The following is a 17,041-nucleotide window of genomic DNA, read 5'->3' on the forward strand; positions in this document are numbered from 1 at the left end:
TTGATTTCTCCTAGTTAAGAAGGGTAAGAATCCAAAAATTGAAAAGATTTGGATTATTTCGGTGTTCTTGATCTATCTGGTGAATCTGATTTTTGTGTTTGAAGACTTATGTTCTTGGATGTTCATACGTTCAAGAAAAAGTTCATGAACTATTATTTCTAAAGTCTCCAATCGTGCCATTAGTTTAGGTGTCTTGGGTGATCCATGGTGATATTTGGAAACTAGAGATCAAGATAGTCATTTTGGTATATCAATTGAAATGTTTTGAATACTTGTGTTCTTGAGTGTTCATAAATATTTTGTGAATGTTCATGTGTGTTCTTGATAATTTCAGATTTACTAACTTTGTTTGATCTAATTTTGGTGATAAGTTAAGCTTTCAAGGTGTTAGGGAGTGTAAAAGCTCTTGGGGAAGTCATAGGGACTAGTCAAGAGTTGATTCCCAAGGAGTTGGTGCATTGAACCCCTCCAAAACTTGGAGAAAGGTGTCACGACCTAACCCCGTAGGCCGTGACTGGTGCCCGATCTGGACACCCGTATACATACCTATTAGATATAGTCAAACTGAAACTACGAACAATATGGGACTTTACAAAAGAACTCTGAAGGTTTATAGCGTCATCATATATGTATATTCAGATACACTGTCTCCTGAGGAGTCACAACTGATCATATCATGAAATAATACGCAAGCCGACAACGCTGCTACAACAGAACGATAATATATGCAAGCCGGCAAGGCTGCTACAGCGCTAGAACATCCATAATGACCATATAGGCACACCTAACCACATCTACACACAACTCACATACATGTCTACAGACCTCTAAGAGTATCAACAGTAACATATGACGGTACAGTGCCCCGTCGTACCCATAGACAAAAACATATATATATGCATATCAGGAAGTCGGTACCAAAATCTAGGCTCCGGAACAACGGAGGTCTCCAAGACAGCAGAAAGGGAATCCTAAGCTGGCGGATCACCAAAGCGAGTATCTGTACCTGCGGGCATGAAACGCAGCCCCCCGAAGAAAGTGTCACGACCCGACTAGGGGCCGTGACGAGTACCCGATACATGTACCGAGCGCTCCTTATCTATCATATTACCTTTACCTCTTAGCAAGTCGTGTAAACAGAGCCATATATTTTTTTGAACATTAACATTAGCAGCGTCACTCTGAACGTAGACTAATAAACTTCGTTATCACTTTATACAACAACATTAACATGCCAAAACACCATATATCTAACTGTACTTGACTGACTGTACATATCTGCCTACGAGCCTCTAGACATAGTACACTTATACATAGAAAGGGCCGAGTACGATCGTGCCCGAGATTATATATACACAAAATAGTACCACTGAAATAAGGCTCCGGAACGACTGGAGCGCTGTAGAGTGCTGCTGGCAGAGCTCCTACGGATCAAGTCCACCTGCCTGCTGACCTGCGCGGCATGAAACGCAGCGTCCACAGGAAGGGACGTCAGTACGAATAGTGTACTGAGTATGGAAGGCATAGAAAATAATACAAGCAGTGACATAGAGTACGATTAATAATATCATGGAGTCACAGGGCATATAACAAGGCGAGAAGGTAACCTGTGCATAGGAAGGCCCCTTTTTAGGCCGGCTGTCATGTAGGCTTGTCCTTTCGTCTTTGAAACGTTTCTTTTCATAAGCATAGGAATTAACATTTATATATTACTTATTCTCGTGCACAGAAAATAGTACATTTCAGTAACGGTATCTTTTATTCACATTTACAGACGCCGAATACAATCGGCTCACCCAAGCCCCCTCCCCAACGGTGTCCAAACACATTACATCATATATAGGTAGCATACATTATATATATATATATATACAGACGCCGCGTACGGCTATCCCATATCCCGCGTCCGGGCATCCCGCGTCCAGGATGGAATCCAGCTAAATCAGGTGGTGATATAACAGTGACCCTTCCCCTTTCCCCATACACATATACATATACATTTGCTTATCTTTTATACATATACACGTCTCATATACAATTACGTATCTTATTTCTATATACATATCCATACACATATACCTATTTTATATACATATATCATATAAGCACACAAGAGCCAAGGAAAATCATGTATCCATCGGAGTGACGTAAGGTCGGTGACCTCCGATTACGTTGTGGGATGCTAGTGATAGCTTTGTCTCACCTTGAAGGAACAAGTATTTTAAGGCGAGACTATCAACGGAGAATAGTATTACAGTACCGTAGAATGAAATCGTGGGCATCATAGATGACCGTCATAGGCTATGGAGGCGGAGAAAATAAAGATATAACTAGGAAATATAAATACGATTCAAAAATTAGTATATCACTTTCATGTTTACATAAGATACTTAGCTTAGTCATCTTAGTCATAGCGTCGTTCCGGTCGTACTTATCAAAGGTACATTCTCTTGTCTAACATTGTAATTATCATTATCCTCATAGAAACCTTCTCGTTAGAGCAGTCATGGTACTTATCATTCGTTAATGAGATTGGGATCAAAAGTCCCCTTTGGATTTACTTCAAGTAAGTCAACCACGACTATAGGAAAATCCGAGAGTAACGGGCCCACCTCGGGCCAGATGAGGTAGCGTATACGATTTACGTATGTTACGTGTCATAGCGTTACTTGTGAGGGTCTCAGGGTAATCGGGTCCTATTTATACAAGTTCTAAGGGTGTAGGAGGTTTTTCCAACAATTGGCACACTTTCTAGTTCAATTCTATTAAACAAAAAGTGGAAAACTTTAGGTGCGGATTCCGGGGAACCGGGTTGTCCCCGAGGCTCGTACCCAACTTATTACAACTAAGACATGCCATAGAAAGAAGGGTGAAGCCTTACATACCTCTTTCCGCTCCTTTTGCTACTCCAAATTCACGTTTCAATCTCGTCAAAATCTGAAATTTGGTCATGTTTACCAAAACTCTTATTAGGATACTTGGAGTTAGAATCTTAAGGAAACACTTGGCTACCGAAATTTCAGCAGCACTTCCTTTGTAAATATGCCATCCTCAACATTCATCACAACCAAATTCTCATCAATCACAATCCGGGAATTCAAACCCGGCCAAACTATTAACATAATTCAACAATCACACTAGAAATTCACATATTCAATTCAAGGTACATTCCAACACTTCAATTAGCCTTCTACTTCCTTCAAGACTCTCCAATTCCAATGAAACAACAATAAGCTTATAATACATATATTCCAACAACATCATAGTAATACCATTACATGTCTTCCATAGAAGAAACTTATTTTCAATTTACACAAACTTCCATCTACTAATACTTCACCATGCTTATAAATTCTTCATTTGCGATATAAAATCCACAACACAACATCTAAGATACTAGATAAAACTTGCTCACTATCCATTCATCAAGCAACACACACACGGCCATATGCACACTACACACTACACGGCCAACCTCATACATACACAACTACAATCTTTCCAAAATCATTCAACTTCCATTATCAATATAGTATTCACAACAACAACAACCAAACACCAGACAAAATAATTGAAATATGATGCCTACACATATACATATATGCACGGCCAATTACTATATTTCTCTCCTTCATGAATTTCATCTATTTTAGCATATTACAACACATATAAACAATGTATAACACATAAAACAAGATTAGAATTCACCTTTCTTGTTCAACTTCTCACTTGACTACAAGTTGACAACTTGAATGATTATGAATCCTTCTTGCTCCAACAACAACTTCACCTTGTTATGCACCCTTCACTTAGTGGAAAATAATTTTTGGAAGAATTTTGCAATTTTTTTCTTGGATTTTTCACTATGGCCGAATGGCCTTAAGCTTTGTTCCCTTCTTTTGTTCTTCAATTTCTTGAATCTTCTAGAGCAGTTATGGGATAAGGATGACTTGGTCATCTTATTTAATACCATGAATTAATGAATCATGGGCCAAACCCATCAACATGGCCGGTTGGGCCTCTCTTTTGCTTAAAAAAATAGTTCTATCCCACTTTGTATTCTTGGCAAATTCTTGTAATTTATGAAACATTTTTCCAACTTCCAAATTTGCCCTTCGTCGTTCTCCATATTTCCACTTCTAGACTTTGCATAAGCAACTCATGTGCCAAACAAAATAAAATATTGCCTTGCTTGTTTTTTTCCCGCGATTGTCTTGAATTATTCGATTGCATAAAATGCGGGATATAACATCCTCCCCCTCTTTAGAACATTCGTCCTCGAATGTTAAACTTGCCTCATAGCATAGTATAATATTTCGGGGAGGTCTCATTTGTAAATACCTCATGTCGCTTAGCATATTCATCTTAGAAGCTTAGGTTACCCTTTTTACGATCTTTACGGGTGAAATTCCTTCTTCGTGGCGTCCTCTGCGTCTATCCCCTCACTAGACATGTTCTCGTATATCGTCATATCAGGGATTTCTTACTTTAGCTAGTGTGGACTCAATATCGGTCTCACCATGTGACATCTGTACCCTTTTCCTTCATCCTCAAAACTTTCTGTTGCCATGCCTTCCCCTTTTTCGGTTAGTTTAGTCCGTCGCGGCCTATATGACTCGTGTGGGGTTTCTAACCGCTTTCCACACCCCAATTTACTCTGGGCTGCCTAATTCTACACTCATCTCTTGTTTCCGCATTTATGAAATTTTCAGTATATTTCCCAGGGGGTCACCCATCGTGGAATTACTCCCACCTGAGCACGCTTAACCTTGAAACTTTAATGTATTTCAGTGTCTCAGTGTTAGTACTTCTACCTCCGCTTCCCCGTACTACTTATGTCGCATAATATGGGACGCGTTGGGGTCTTAGCAGGTTTCGAAACGTCCGCGTAACACGCCTTTTCTTTTATTTACAGTTCTAACCTCCGTAATCTCCAGTATCCGCCTTTTACCTATGCGTATAGCCACTTTTCGTCCAAATTTCCAAACTCTTAATATGTTCAGTAATACAGAGGACAGTATAGAGTAAAATAAAATCTGAATTGGTTAACACACGGTTATCATAGAAAATACTGAAAAAGTACCTGTGGCCGCGTCTGCGGAAGGTTCAGGGTCCTGTCATCCTGTCAGTGCGTATAGACGGTGCGGAGGACCAGCTGAACTAGGTGCCCCTCCTCTACCTCGGCCGCGGCCCGCTGGAGCCTGGGAAGTCTGTCCACGAGGGCGCACGGTCGACGATGAACCGATTGCTGATCCGGCTGGCTGAGTTCGGCCTCCTTCATCCTTTAGTGGGCAATCACGTACAAAATGGTCAGTTCGACCACAGGCAAAACAACCACCGGTGTCTAGGTAGCACTGCCCAGAGTGTGGCTTGCCACACCGAGCGCATCGTGGTGGGGGAAGCCCCGTCCCACTAAAATCAGCTCTGTACTGGGATCCTGGAGCTCTGGTACCCTGATCCGACCCTGAATAGGCGGAGCGGTAAAATCTTCTATCCGCAAATCGAGGTGGTGCACAGGCCACTGATTGGCCTAAATACCTAGACTGCTCTTGTGCATGCCCCCCTCTATACTCGCTTCTAGCCCCAGAAGATCTGCCCCTTTTTCTGGGACCCCTATCTGGATAACGCTCCTCTCTCCGTGACTGGTACTGTTCTTCCAGATTTTAGGCGTGGGCCTGGATGCGGGTAATAGTCATCCCGTCCTGGAGTGAAGCCGTCAAGCATTCCTTAACTAAATGTGGTCCTAGCCCACTCACAAATCGGTGCACATGGTCTCCCCTATCAGCTATCATGGCTGGGGCATACCTGGCTAACGAGTTAAAACGGAGGTTGTATTCTCGAACGCTCATATTTACCTGTCTCAGGTTCAAGAACATATCGACTCGAGCCCGTCGAACCTCTGGCGGTAGGAAATGTCGCAGGAACGCCTCCGTGAACTCCTGCCAAACAGGAGGGGGTGCATTTGCACCCCTCGATGATATCCAGCTACTGTACCACAGAACTGCCACATCCCGCAGCCTGTATGAAGCCAACTCTACGGACTCCGTATCTGAAGCATGTATAATCCTCAGAGTCCTCAGCATCTCATCTATGAAACTTTGCGGGTCTTCCTCTGGTTTCGATCCATAAAACTCTGGCAGCTTTAGGGTAATAAAGTCACGGGCCCTTGCACTTACCGCCCTGTCTCCCAAGTCTACATCTTTCCGCTGAGCCTGTGCGGCAACTAACTGGGTCAATAACTGGATGGCCTCTGCCATCTGCTGGCCCGGAACTCCTGGCGGTGGAACTGGAGGTGCGGGGGCTGGAGCTGGAACTCTTTCCTGCTCTACTGGTGCAGGGGGAGCAGGAAAAGTCTGAGGGGGAGCCTCATTATGAGATTCTTCTTCTTCTAGCTCCCGTTCAACTCTGCTGGCCGCCACCCTCTTGGCTTTCTCGGCCATCGTAGCCTTTTTCTTCGGCGGCATTACTGAAACCATAACATAGGTTTAGGAAACGGAATATGGAAGCCTGGCAACTTAGCTCTATCGCACGATTTCAGAATGCACAGAAGGTCACATTTCCTAAATGCCCTGTAGCCTCCTGTTTATAAGCGTGGCACGCTACACACTCATAAACAAGACTCTACTGGACACGGCTCGTAGACAAACCCTAGGACCGAACTGCTCTGATACCACTTCTGTCACGACCCGACTAGGGGCCGTGACGAGTACCCGATACTTGTACCGAGCGCTCCTTATCTATCATATTACCTTTACCTCTTAGCAAGTCGTGTAAACAGAGCCATATTTTTTTTTGAACATTAACATTAGCAGCGTCATTCTGAACGTAGACTAATAAACTTCGTTATCACTTTATACAACAACATTAACATGCCAAAACACCATATATCTAACTGTACTTGACTGACTGTACATATCTGCCTACGAGCCTCTAGACATAGTACACTTATACATAGAAAGGGCCGAGTACGATCATGCCCGAGATTATATATACACAAAATAGTACCATTGAAATAAGGCTCCGGAACGACTGGAGCGCTGTAGAGTGCTGCTGGCAGAGCTCCTAAGGATCAAGTCCACCTGCCTGCTGACCTGCGCGGCATGAAACGCAGCGTCCATAAGAAGGGACGTCAGTACGAATAGTGTATCGAGTATGTAAGGCATAGAAAATAATACAAGCAGTGACATAGAGTACGATTAATAATATCATGGAGTCACAGGGCATATAACGAGGCGAGAAGGTAACCTGTGCATAGGAAGGCCCCTTTTTAGGCCGGCTGTCATGTAGGCTTGTCCTTTCGTCTTTGAAACGTTTCTTTTCATAAGCATAGGAATTAACATTTATATATTACTTATTCTCGTGCAGAGAAAATAGTACATTCCAGTAACGGTATCTTTTATGCACATTTACAGACGCCGAATACAATCGGCTCACCCAAGCCCCCTCCCCAACGGTGTCCAAACACATTACATCATATATAGGTAGCATACATTATATATATATATACAGACGCCGCGTACGGCTCTCCCATATCCCGCGTCCGGGCATCCCGCGTCTAGGATGGAATCCAGCTGAATCAGGTGGTGATATAACAGTGACCCTTCCCCTTTCCCCATACACATATACATATACATTTGCTTATCTTTTATACATATACACGTCTCATATACAATTACTTATCTTATTTCTATATACATATCCATACACATATACCTATTTTATATACATATATCATATTAGCACACAAGAGCCAAGGAAAATCATGTATCAATCGGAGTGACGTAAGGTCGGTGACCTCCGATTACGTTGTGGGATGCTAGTGATAGCTTTGTCTCACCTTGAAGGAACAAGTATTTTAAGGCGAGACTATCAACGGAGAATAGTATTACAGTACCGTAGAATGAAATCGTGGGCATCATAGATGACCGTCATAGGCTTTGGAGGCGGAGAAAATAAAGATATAACTAGGAAATATAAATACGATTCAAAAATTAGTGTATCACTTTCATGTTTACATAAGATACTTAGCTTAGTCATCTTAGTCATAGTGTCGTTCCGGTCGTACTTATCAAAGGTACATTCTCTTGTCTAACATTGTAATTATCATTATCCTCATAGAAACCTTCTCGTTAGAGCAGTCATGGTACTTATCATTCGGTAACGAGATTGGGATCAAAAGTCCCCTTTGGATTTACTTCAAGTAAGTCAACCACGACTATAGGTAAATCCGAGAGTAACGGGCCCACCTCGGGCGGGATGAGGTAGCGTATACGATTTACATATGTTACGTGTCATAGCGTTACTTGTGAGGGTCTCAGGGTAATCGGGTCCCATTTATACAAGTTCTAAGGGTGTAGGAGGTTTTTCCAACAATTGGCACACTTTCTAGTGCAATTCTATTGAACAAAAAGTGGAAAACTTTAGGTGCGGATTCCGGGGAACCGGGTTGTCCCCGAGGCTCGTACCCAACTTATTACAACTAAGACATGCCATAGAAAGAAGGGTGAAGCCTTACATACCTCTTTCCGCTCCTTTTGCTACTCCAAATTCACGTTGCAATCTCGTCAAAATCTGAAATTTCGTCATGTTTACCAAAACTCTTATTAGGATACTTAGAGTTAGAATCTTAAGGAAACACTTGGCTACAAAAATTTCGGCAGCACTTCCTCTGTAAATATGCCATCCTCAACATTCATCACAACCAAATTCTCATCAATCACAATCCGGGAATTCAAACCCGGCCAAACTATTAACATAATTCAACAATCACACTAGAAATTCACATATTCAATTCAAGGTAAATTCCAACACTTCAATTAGCCTTCTACTTCCTTCAAGACTCTCCAATTCCAATGAAACTACAATAACCTTATAATACATATATTCCAACAACATCATAGTAATACCAATACATGTCTTCCATACAAGAAACTTATTTTCAATTTACACAAACTTCCATCTACTAATACTTCACCATGCTTATAAATTCTTCATTTGCGATATAAAATCCACAACACAACAACTAAGATACTAGATAAAACTTGCTCACTATCCATTCATCAAGCAACACACACACGGCCATATGCACACTACACACTACACGGCCAACCTCATACATACACAACTACAATCTTTCAAAAATCATTCAACTTCCATTATCAATATAGTATTCACAACAACAACAACCAAACACCAGACAAAATAATTGAAATATGATGCCTACACATATACATATATGCACGGCCAATTACTATATTTCTCTCCTTCATGAATTTCATCTATTTTAGCATATTACAACACATATAAACCGTGTATAACATATAAAACAAGATTAGAATTCACCTTTCTTCTTCAACTTCTCACTTGACTACAAGTTGACAACTTGAATGATTATGAATCCTTCTTGCTCCAACAACAACTTCACCTTGTTATGCACCCTTCACTTAGTGGAAAATAATTTTTGGATGAATTTTGCAATTTTTTTCTTGGATTTTTGACTATGGCCGAATGGCCTTAAGCTTTGTTCCCTTCTTTTGTTCTTCAATTTCTTGAATCTTCTAGAGCACTTATGGGATAAGGATGACTTGGTCATCGTATTTAATACCATGAATTAATGAATCATGGGCCAAACCCATCAACATGGCCGGTTGGGCCTCTCTTTTGCTTAAAAAAATAGTTCTAGCCCACTTTGTATTCTTGGCAAATTCTTGTAATTTATGAAACATTTTTCCAACTTCCAAATTTGCCTTTCGTCGTTCTCCATATTTCCACTTCTAGACTTTTCATAAGCAACTCATGTGCCAAACAAAATAAAATATTGCCTTGCTTGTTGTTTTCCCGCGATTGTCTTGAATTATTCGATTGCATAAAATGCGGGATATAACAGAAAGGGGGTCAGTACGGAATATATACTGAGTATGTAAAGCATGAAATACAGTAATCAGGATCATAACTGAAATAAGAAGTACAGGAAACAAGTACAATGTTCAGAATACCAAAACACCTTGCCTTTGAAACATAAATCATGCATGTCAATATCATATATCATACTCAACCTGTTATGGGACGTAGTGACATAATTAGGTAATAATCCTGTACATATGTATATATGTAACATGTCCCGGCCCTATAGTGAGGGACTTGGTAAATAAAATCATATCATCATCATGCATATATATAACGTGTCCCGGCCCTCTAGTGAGGGACTCGGTGAATAAAGTCATCATATGCCATCCTGGCCGCCATCACCGTATCATCATATCATCATGTCATCATATCATCATATACATATACATATAACGTGTCCCGGACCTCTAGTGAGGGACTCGGTGAACAATGCAGTAAAGCTGTGCACGAAAACGTGTCCTGGCCCGAGACTCAGTGAAAGATATATTGAGGCATGCACGAGCAGAGTAGTGAGAAACCATATGCAATTTAAAATATTATCAAAGACTCAATGGAATAATCAAAACGAACTATCATTTGAAAATCACGACAATAGTCATATTAAAATACCTTTCAAATGCCACAGTGGATTATATCAAAATAGAACTCCTGGAATCATGTATACGTAACAAGATATAATAAAATAGCTTCTGAAAATCAAGGACAGTAGCCATCCTAGTGGCTCTAAGAGTAGGAACTTCTTTGGAATCATAATATACATATCGTCTATTCGTTTCATAAGGATCATGCCAAAAAGAAAGAAGGGTTAACTTTACATACCTGTCAGCGACTAATCGTGAATCCTTTTCGCTTCGTCGCTCTTTTAGCCTATTTATATAAAAGTAACGTTATCGTTAGTAACTACATTTTCTGGTTCGCAAATCTATAGCCCATGCTTCTATAGGACCTACATTTTAGTTTATATATTCTCGTTTAGGATTTTCTATTATCTAAAAATTTAGCGAAAATTCGGCAGCATTTCCCCTATGTGTTTACCTATCCAAATTTCCAATTGCTCTCCTGTTGACACAGAAATACCAACAACAATATATGGATACAATTATATTTCCAATTCCTTCAATTCAACAAGAACAACAACATGTTCATATCAACGCAACTTCAATTCTACTTTCTAATCCTTTCGCCACATAATCCATGATAACAACCACAATAATACTAATTAAAATTAATACACCATTATTAACTAGGACATCCCCTACACGGCCTCAAACAACACCTCAACATTAACATATATAATTCCTTTACTTTTAACATATAATCCATAACATTAATAATAATAACAACAATCAAATTCAACCAAACTTGAACAACTCCAATTCTGTCCATTTCAATACCAACACTAATTATACAATTTTTCTTATTTCCAATTTCATCTAATACAAATTAATCTCTTCATTACAACACCATTAACTCCAATTACATTGCAAAAGAATAAATCTTACCTCAACTTTAATTAGGACAGATCCTACAATAGTTTGCACAATTCGCACCACTTCATCTTCTTCAACTTAAATCCCTATGTTGCTGCCTCCTTTGAACGTGTAAAACACTTAGAACACTTTTGTGAAATTCAAATTCTCTTCCTCTTTCATTTTTGGAGTTGGCCGTGAGTGCCCAAGGGGGCTGTCATGGTTGTTCACGATTTTCCTCTCCTAGTCAAGATGAAATTAGTGGTTTGTTTGTGTTGGAGTGGGCTGGTCGTTCAAAGGGTTGCTGCCATAGCCATGGCCGTGAGTTGCCATGGCTAGGAGCTCCTCTCTCTAGTTTATAGGTCTCTTCCTCCTTCACTAATTTTATGAATGGAAAAATCTGATCCATGAGTCAATAGGTATTATTTATAGGCAGCCCCTCCATTTGCCACATAAGGGTCCCTTGCCCTTTTACACGTATACCTTGGCTGGCCTAATTTTTTTTTTTTCGTATTCATCAAATGTTCAAGGCACAACGTGCATGTGTACTTGTAGTGCTTGCAGCCCTTTAAATTATATCCATTAATTTAATCACTAATCCCCACTTAATAATCTAATCATGGTTAATTAATCCCTAATCTCCATTAATATTTCTACACCAATAGAAATTTGCAAGCAAGTCGTGCCATTTTAATATCGGGGATTAAAAGTCCTTGTCTCATGCAATACATGATGCCACATCACCTCATATGTATGAGGATCACCCACTTGCTGCACCTCTCCATCGTTTATGTGGAAATAATATTTATCCGATTTCCAATATAATTTTCGTATTTATTTCATCTAGCAATGTAGATACGATTTGGATAAATCAAATACATCTTGGAGAGAGGATCTTCTTACCTTATATGCCAAGAAGTATTCTCCCTCCATCTCACTTCACTTTGACAAAAGCCCGGATTGAACAACGCGACAAAAATAAAATAATGACATCGAAGTAGTGAGCAAAACCCAAATATTATTCTTGAGAGAGAAAATTATTTTCTTCTTCCATAAAATACCAAGTCCCCTTGATACTCTATCAATTTAAAACTGCGTTGTTTTCCATATAAATGGAGGTCACGTTGTTGCTTCCTTGCATAATGAAACAACAAAAAAATTAGCTAAAGAGACCGGTCAAAATAATGGTGCTGTACGGCACATTTTTTGTTGTGCATATATATTGCTGCAAAGTTCCTTTTTCTTTCTTTAAAATGACAAGCCATCATGGTGTACTAGTCCCCTTTTCCATTTTACACGTGTAATCCCATAGGTGTACATATAATTACTCATCACTAAAGTTTACACCTCATCCTTTTATGAATGTTATGTAAGTGTCACTTTCAGCCAATATGAATATGGTTCACGTGACATACTATTCATCCAATATTTCCCAATAATTTATCTACATCCACTACACCTCCCCTTTTTATCCAATTACACCCTTAATTAATTTCTTGATCTCAATTCACTTAAATAATGACCATTTTTAATACACTCCATTTGCTCATTGTCATGACCATGTGATATAACACTAGTCCATAGTCCCTTTTGGTACACATAAAATATTGTTTTCAATCATCGTCGTCACACTTTTCCATCTTAAATCATTTCGGGACATCATTCCTCGTATACACTGAGTTCTTGATTTTCATGCTTGAATATGAACAAATCCTTTGGCTCGGGTAAATTTGCTCATATTGGATGGTTCAATTTCCTAGTCCAAAATACGGGCTATTATAGCTTGGACCGTATTTCATTCAAATAAATTTTGAACCTCGACGAAATTTAATTTTCTTCGATTTGTTTATCTTCTAATATTTACAACCCATCTGTACCATCACTCTAACTACCTATAAGCTTGGGGAATAACCTCGTTTGCATTGCTAATGTCATTTAACTCGCACGTTTTCCAACGTATGAAAACACGGGATGTAACATCCTTCCCCCCTTTTAGAACATTCGTCCTCGAATGTTAAACTTGTCATGTATAAATATACTGGTTATGGTGATCTTCTGACGAATTCAATTACTCTTCTATCATATTGTGCCTTTTCTTGCTTAATTTAATACCATTCTCCACCTAACTTTAGTTATCATTCAACTTCCAAAGAGTGTGGTCATATTATAACTACTTCCACTCTTAATTTAGGTCGCATAGTCCGCAGCGTACCTTCTTCTTGGAGTCATCATTTTAATCTTCTGACATGCACCACCTATAATATTCCTTTTGAATAGTTGAACACGAGTTCCCTTCTTAGTAATGACTCTCGGTTGTAACACTCCCTTGACACCTCGGGAATATTCTTCCAAAAGATATTAGTGAGTTACTCTCCTAATATGATCCTCCTTGATATTTAAACCCGTCGGTCTTTCCTCTTGCTCAGTTTGTCTAGACAGCTTTTGTCCTCATCGTTACTTCTCCCCGTAAACTTATTTGTATAGTCATTAACTCTATACCCGCATTATTAAATCAACCATGTGAATTCTCTGTGACATACTGATACCATGTCGTCTCTTACCCTCTCATGATTACGTAATAGTCAGGGAACTTTCTCTTATCATTGGAATCCTCTTCGAGTGTCTCTTCTCGCTTAACTTATATCTGAACAAAGGTTACAACACATGATGTATCATCTTAAGGGGTTCTAAATCCCATGTCAATCATGTCCCGTACTGGATCTCTCGAGCGTACTCTTTTGAAGTAAATACTCGTATCACTTATATAGGTAGTTTTTTTTATAGCACCCTTATCATCACACTGAGGTAAATACCTCTTTTCTGTCACATGCCCGTTTTTCAAAGCTATTTCACAGTTCGCCTTACTTTACGAAGTACTACCTTGAACTTTTCGTCCCTCTTTCGTCCTTTGGTCCATACCTTTTTCCATTTCATCTTTGCGTCTCTGCTTGACATATTACCTCATAATGCCAAAGACCAATTTCTCTTTGTTGTCTAATGTTTATAACTCTTTCACCGTAGGATAGATGCTCTCATACTCTTTTCTGTAATTGCATCTCTGTACCTAAATTTCCCTCCTTCCATATGCGTCCATATCGTCTTTTTAAATTTCTGTCTTGTGTTATTATTATTTTCATGTAGCTATTATTTCTATTCCTTTATATCATTCTTTTGTCAACATCTTACATTTGCTTTTTGTTTCTTTCATTTTCTCAGTTTTTGTCTCTTTCACTATCTTTTGTCATTATTCTAGTTCCTTATATCACACACATTAAATTAACCCCCCCCCCCCCTTTTTTTTTTGTCAACCCCTATTTTGTTTGTAGTCACTTTGTCTATCTAACACACTGTATGTCTATATTCTTTCCTCTTCTCTAGTTCTCGTGTCTTATTTATACACTGTTTGTTTTATTGTAATTGTCAACAATATCATAAATCTAATATTCATTATATATTTTCTCTATAGTAATTTTCATCCTATTCGTAATTTTTGTTGTTTTTCACCAACACCTTTTTATTATTATCTGTATCATGTTTCTTACGATTATTTCTGTACTATCTCATCATCAACATTATATAATAAGTCTTTTCATCAATTGCTATTTTTACGTCTTTATTTACTTGCTGCTATTACACGTATCATTACATCTATTTATTTGCTATGTTTTTTTTTTGTCACTTTCTATCCTTTATAAGTTATTTTCTCCCTTTTCTCTGTAGTATTTCTTTCACTATTGACACCTTTCTTTATCCCCGTTACTAATCACTGTTCCTCATACTACTTCTTCATTTTCTATGTCAATGTTTTTTAAATTAAATCATTTTACTACATACATAACAACCTTTAATGTTCTTCTCATATTTTTCACACTCAAAAATTATCTATCTATTTTTGTAATACTAATGTTTTTCTTACTGTTGTCATGTACATTCTTATATACATTTAATTTCTATTTTGGTTAAAAGAATTTTTTAAGTAATAGGAAAGCAACAAAAGTGGCGGGGCCTAGACCAATACCTGTACAAATGAAATTTAAGAATGAGAACATGTGCTTAATTCATTTTATATGTAAAACTAATAAACTAAAATAATAACCAAGTCACTACATGCCGTGATACATGACATAACATTCACATTGTCCAGATGGGCCAAAATATTACTCCGTCATTTTTTTTTAACTAGTACAATATTAAGTTAACTTTGTACATTCCTTAAAAATCATTTATGTATTTTTTTTAACTCTTTTTTTTTATAATATATATATATTCATTACTTGATATCATACACAACCAATACTTTCCACATACAACACTACCCCACCTACCACTCTCCCGTATTACTTCTCAACATACACCATTCTCAACAACTGCATCCTACTAAATATTTTCTTCCATTATTCATTTCTTTTTCACATTATATAGCTCACCATTATTAAACAACATGTAATTCTTTGTTATATGCTATTGCACATGTGTATCCTTTTTACATAATACAAGCATCCCTGTTCATCATCATCTCTTGACAGTTATACAATCCACGACCATCATATTTATTATTCACTTACATCAACGTCACATTCCCTCAATTCGTTATCTTATTCTCTGTATATTTACAACTTTTTGACTACACTACACATTATGTTCATACTAATAACATCATTTATTACACACTAATATACTGTAAACACATTTTATTTTATTTCATTTTAACACACATCCATTATCATGTCACAATAATTTGTCATACTTTTCGTTACTTCCTTTGTTATTCTTCTACGTGTTGTATCATTATATTATAATCTCTATATTATATTTCTTCTGTGCAACACCTCTTTTTATCCTTGTTCCTGCATGTGCCACTATTGTACTCATACTCTTCCATTTCTTGTCATCTTTTCATATATTAACCTTCAAAACATATTATGAATTTTATACCCCATTCTCTTCCTTTTTCCTATTTCTGGGAAAATTTGGGCAGAGTTTCCTCTGTACTTCTTACTATCCCAGAACCTGCACGCAGGAAATACCAACAATGCCTCACAGGGCCAATATATATACACATATATCATATCGTATCATAGCCACACAGGGCTCCTAACTTCAAGTGAAAGGTATAAAGGTGTCGGGACTTACCTCACATATCGCACCTCAAGACGTACCTGATCCTTTAACGATCTGTTCTGTTATACTGTCCTACCCACCTTCTCTTTCATCCTCCAATTTTACATTTCAATCACATTTCAATATTTTTACCTTATCCGACATGCCTCTTTCGTACCGTTACTTACCTGTTCACTTTAAAACTTCAAATATTGTCAGTCTCTTCCTTCTGTCGATGTCGTTCTTCAGCTGAAATCAAAGGTTAGTACAAGAAATTTCATTTCTTATGGCTGGGCTCTATCGCACGATCTGAGATATGAAAGAAAGGTAACATCCTAAATGTCCTGTAGCTTCCTGTTTATAGATGTGGTGCACAACACACCGATAAACAAGACTCTACTAGACACGGTCGGTAGACACTCCGAGGACGAACTGCTCTGATACCACTTTTGTCACGACCCAACCCCGTAGGCCGTGACTGGTGCCCGATCTGGACACCCGTATACATACCTATTAGATATAGTCAAAATGAAACTACGAATAATATGGGACTTCACAAAAGAACT

General features: G+C 38.5%; 1 long non-coding RNA gene across 1 annotated transcript; it reads right to left on the minus strand.

Moving 5' to 3' along the window:
• Positions 1–558: 558 nt before the first annotated feature.
• Positions 559–12,114, minus strand: LOC132645485 (uncharacterized). The gene is made up of 3 exons (XR_009584120.1): positions 11,409–12,114; positions 10,726–10,773; positions 559–1,006 (listed from the first exon to the last, which is right to left on the minus strand). It is a non-coding gene; the product is annotated as an uncharacterized LOC132645485 (long non-coding RNA).
• Positions 12,115–17,041: the final 4,927 nt, after the last annotated feature.

The sequence above is a fragment of the Lycium barbarum genome, chromosome 1 (genome assembly GCF_019175385.1).
Source record: "Lycium barbarum isolate Lr01 chromosome 1, ASM1917538v2, whole genome shotgun sequence".
NCBI classification, from domain to species: domain Eukaryota; kingdom Viridiplantae; phylum Streptophyta; class Magnoliopsida; order Solanales; family Solanaceae; genus Lycium; species Lycium barbarum.